Genomic DNA, 5,278 nt, shown 5'->3' on the forward strand with positions numbered 1-5,278 from the left:
AGTCCCCTCGAGGGACTAACAATTGGATAACAAAGTGATCATGTGAGGAAATAAATATCCCAAACAGGTCGTGACAAAACATGTCAAAACTAAAACAATTGATGCCAATGTCACAATTGATTCTCCCAATTTTCAAGCAGTTCAACTGGAATTTCTCGGAATTCAAAGTGGCTCATGTGCATTCGGAAATACGTGAAAGACAAGGCCGTATCTTTTGGCAGAAAAAAGTGTCTGTTGTCAGTAAACTAAAATTTAAAAAGAAGAAGACTGTACGGTAAAAGAGCACCCGCCCCTAGAAGGCCGGGGACTAACGAAACAGATTGTGGGTAGCTTCAGAGAAGGATACCCCGTCTGCACAATGTTGACAGAAGTATAATAAGGTATAAATCATTGTAATTAGGACAAACTGTGCTCTGTTTGTTGCTCCCTCTGCCATGTTCTATTCTGTGCGTGTGGGAGAACATTTGTATTGAGAAGAAAGGACTCGGTAGTTTACAGTTCATATGTTTCAATTAATTGATCTGCAGTTAAATTTTGTCTGTTCTTGCAATGAACAACAGAAGAGTGTGAGTTGCTGGCGGCCGCGATTGAACACCTTTAGAAGAAAGATTCATTATCAAACGCGAATTCTGTAAATTAGTCTGTTTGATGCAAATTTGCACTGTTATTTCTCTTCACCCATTTTCACAATTTAAATGCAGTAATGAGAAAGCAGAATGGTCACAGAATTTGAGTTCAATCGATAAAAAGTAAAAGATGCATTGACAAAGAACCCTATAGTTAATCTTAACAAAATTGTCAAAACATTAAGAACCGTATCCTTGCTTCTACATGCTTAACACAGCAGAAAACATAACCAGACTTGTAACCTGGGTGAAAGCAACAAATTTCAGGCTTACAATTGTGCGAGAAAACATAACCAGAATTATAGGCTGTGTGAAAGCAACAAGCTGAACACTTATTATTGCGCCACCAGTGAGAAGAGAAGAGAGTGCGAAGCAACAGAATTGACCAACATTACACCACAAACTAGGCAGTCAAGCTTGGCCTCCCTGATAAATCACTGGCCGCATCGGCTGTGGCCTTCATTGTGCTCCCTCCTTCCATCATAGCAGTCTTGGCCTTGTCCTTGAGTTCCCTCATTTTCTCCCTCGCCTTTGCTCCTGCCTCTCCTTCCATCAATTCCCTCACTGCTCTTTCCACTTCTTCTCTTTTCACAAAACCCCTGTTGTCCATCTTCAAATCTATGGCTACCTCAATTTGTTTCACCAGGATGACCTTGTTCATCCCCTGTTCTGCATACAGGGGCCAAGCGATCATGGGAACTCCATGACATACGCTCTCCAGTGTAGAATTCCAACCACAATGAGAAAGGAAGCCTCCAGTTGCTGGGTGAGAAAGAACGGGTACCTGAGGAGCCCAATTAAGAACTACCAGTCCACGGTCGCAGGTTCGACTCTCAAAGCTCTCCGGTAAAAGCTGAGAAATGTCCGTTTCCAGACCAGAGGAACCCCCGGATTTGTACCCACGGATCACCCACAGAAATCGATTGCCGCTGGCTTCGAGTCCAATCGCCAGATCTGTAATTTGCTCCTTGGTAAAAACGGCTCCGCTTCCAAATGCCACAAAAAGGACTGAGGAAGGAGGCTGCTGGTCCAACCATTTGAGGCAGGCAGATTCGTCGGGAGCATCAGATTCCGTGAACAAGGGGCCTATCGTATAGATTGGGGGTGTTCCAGGCGTGCTTAGGGTTTTCATTTCTTCCTCCTCCAGTTCAGCAAAGGTGTTAATGAGAATCCCCGATGCTTCCCTGAAGCGGGAGCCGTGATGTACCATCCAATCAAACGCCGGATCCGATCTGTCGAGAACAGGGCTGAGCAGATCTCTGGCAGGAATGGGCGGGAGGCCTGGTATCTCCACATCAAAATCGGCGTCTTTGAATGAAACCGTAATCTCCGAAACGAGCTTTCGAAGATGTATCATGCAGCAAACGAAAGAAGCAGCGCTTGGACAGAATAAATAGAACGGCATCTTGAGCTTCGCCGTAACGTCGAGCAGGTCAGTACAGAACATATCTGTAATGAAAGCAGAGATGGGCGACGATGAAGCCAACGATTGCAGAACGTCTTCAATATGCGGCTTTGCTTTGAGCACGAACTTGGAAATGCGGGTTTCAATTTTCATGTTCTGCTCATCTCCGTCCTCGGTGATTTCAGGAATCTCTGTAAAGCGGATATCCAGACCAGAAGAGATTAATCGTTGAAGCACGAGGGGTTGTTGAGAAGTCCACATAAACTTGCTGATGATGAGAGTGATGGAGAAGCCATGGAATTTACAGAGCCGCTTTACAAACTCGGCCGATGGAAGGAAATGGCCCATAGCCGCGCTGAGCGGGAAAATGGCTACATGCGGTTTCTCCATGGAAGGCCGAGGTAGTGGAAATGGAATTTGACGCAATATAAGTCAGGGCTTCTCAGACATAAAAAACAAAGCTCAAACGCGTTCTAATCTCAGCCAGGGTGAAAAGGATAGCCACACCCTATACTATTCAGATGCGTGCGGGATGAAAGCTTAATTGAATATTTGAACAACTCCATTGATGTTGTTGGGTTAATGGACAGCACACATGGTTGTTGGTTTGGAATCCATTATTTCAATGCTAATGGACCGGGTATGATAAATCATTTATATAACCTTTAATAATTAAGTATTCACTAAAAGGAATATATATATATATATATATCTTTAAATTAAGATGTCACATATTCATCTATGCTTATTATTAGTCCTGCAATATAGGTAGAGACTATAGTTTTCACATCATTCATTATAATTAATCTATGTTTTGAAAATTATGATCAGCTCATTTAGCCTATGGTCTATGGAAATAATTCTATTAAAACTATTTTTTATAAATTTATTCCTATTTTGTGACTGGTTATGGCAACTTTTCCTGGTAGTCATTTTTATTTTTATCTTAACAAAATTTGAAAAAAGATTAACAATCCATGTACCTAGGGAGCATGGATAGGTGAAAACTTTCATGGACACTTGGAAACCTTCAAATAATTCATGTGGTTGGATGCATGCATGCTAGTCTGTTTATCTTATATATTTGTGTTTATAAATTATCTAGTGGCCAGCAAAGGGAGAAGTAGCGTAGAGACAACATTAGTCGAATTAGAAAATAAGTGTTTCAAATGCAATTTCTTTTATTGCTTTCTATTCAATTTTATTTAGAAACGCTTTATATTTGCATAGATTTTACTGGTGTGTGTTGTTGATATTTTGGTGTTTTTTTTGGGTCTTGGTTGTTGTAGGCACGGACCTGTAATGGTTTAGTACCATAGATGAGATTGACTTCGGCCACATTTAATTTGAGGGTCTTTTAACTGACCTTAGCCAACATTTAATTTGAGGGTCTTAATTTGAAGTCCTTTAGAGCCTATTATGAAGCCCTGTTCTTGGCTTAGGGTTCTCATTAAGGAAGGACTCTCAGATTTGCCTTTGAATGCCATCCTATTGCAGATAGAGTGGGGAAAGTAGATCTCGCTGTGTTAAACATAAGAAAAGGGGTTGATGCTCTTGCAGTCCATTGGCTTCACCATTCTCTCTAAGATGTCACTCAATTAGACACTCATACCTTGAACTTTTGCAAAGATTGGTGCCCAATGCGATCACCATTGTAGAATAGGAAATGAGCTATGTTGGTTCATTCCTCAACAGGTCTATGGAGGCCTCGCATTACTACTCCACCATAAATGATTCCTTGGGAGAAAGCTTCCCTAAAGGAAATCTGGATCGCCATGCCGTGGAATAGCAAATATGTTTGCAAGATATCAAGAACATTCTAGCTGTCGGGGGACCTCCAAGAAACTTGGAGAGTTTGTTGTTGTTTGGGCTGGCTTTAGAAACTTAGAAAAAATAAGGTAGGTTTGGTGTTTTTAGCGATTTTAAGAACAAAAATCCTTAGTTCCCTTTAATTATCCACCTCTTCATGATATTTTAGCTATTCAAGGTTTGGATTCATTTGATAGAGTTGTCATTGACTCATTAGTATTCCAAAATTTTGGTTTTCATTTCCTTATTATTATTTTTATATATTTGTATATAGTAAATTTGGGAAAAGCATGCATTGTGTAACTGATTTTTCTACTCAGGAAGATTCTTTTATAGTTTGTATATACCATCATGATTACCATTTCTAAAAGCTAGCTATTTTGTAAAAGGTTAGTATGGTATAAAATTTTGTATTTCTTTAGATGACATAGTTGTCACATTCTTCTTGGCAGTTGTGCCCAATCAATATCCTCAAATCCTATGATGACATTGATATTCTACCACAAAAAAATGTTCTTTATCATATCTATAGCTGCAATGCTTAAATTTCGTTCATATCCAATACAACATCTCCAATGTCATTTGGTTTACTCTTTCTCTATTCTTCTTCAATCCCATCAGATTTTTTGCCAAGTTGGTCTTTTACACTCTTCTTCATCTATTTATGGGGGCAAAAGGGGATTTCTATTGTGGATGACTAATTTATGGAAGGGGATAATCATGTACTTTTTCCAACAACCCTCCATTAGTCTGCTCATCTTTATATTTGTCATAGATTTTAAGGTAGTGTTTGGATGCATGTACTAAGGTGGAGGAGACATTTAACACATAAATTTATGTGATAGTAGTGACATTAAATGTAGGAACATTAAAATGTTCTCTACACCAGATGCTTCTCTGTAGTGAGTTTCCTTGCTTCTCTCCATGAATATTTTTCACTGTAAGTTTTTCCTACTTGTCTTACCATTACTATTTATGTTACCTTTACAATTAGTGTTTAGGGTTTAATTTTCTATTTCCTCATTTAATAATTTTAATAGTTCTAAGATTATTGAATGCACTCTAAATTCAATTGTGTGTTTTTAAAGTATTTTTTTAGACTATGTATTAAGAAATTAGAGTGTCCCAATTTTCCTAAGTTGGCTTACTCAAAGTTGTTATGAGGTTAAGTGAATTACAATTTGGAAGTAGAATTTTATGGAATACTAAAATATTTATTTTCATTACTCAATGCTTTAATCGTACTTTACAATTCTCAATTTCATATATCCATTTTCTTCTAGAAAATTCTTTAATTGAATGATGCTAAATTGATGATCATAATGGTGTTTAATCTTACAAGAGCCATGGAAAGTTCTAAATTATTGGTGTTTTAGAGATTTGTTCGATCTAAAATCTCTATTTGGATTATTTGAGATTTTTTTTTATGTCGAGGATA

At 38.4% G+C, this 5,278-nt stretch overlaps 1 pseudogene across 1 annotated transcript; it reads right to left on the reverse strand.

The window, feature by feature from the left end:
- Positions 1-761: 761 nt before the first annotated feature.
- Positions 762-2,650, reverse strand: LOC149533072 (UDP-glycosyltransferase 72B1 pseudogene; annotated as a pseudogene). The gene has a single exon (XR_016356897.1). The product of XR_016356897.1 is annotated as a UDP-glycosyltransferase 72B1 pseudogene (transcript).
- Between the last annotated feature and the right edge of the window lie 2,628 nt (positions 2,651-5,278).

The sequence above is a fragment of the Cupressus sempervirens genome, chromosome 10 (assembly GCF_028749045.1).
Source record: "Cupressus sempervirens isolate cs-2001-9-10 chromosome 10, ASM2874904v1, whole genome shotgun sequence".
In the NCBI taxonomy this organism is placed as follows: Eukaryota; Viridiplantae; Streptophyta; class Pinopsida; order Cupressales; family Cupressaceae; genus Cupressus; species Cupressus sempervirens.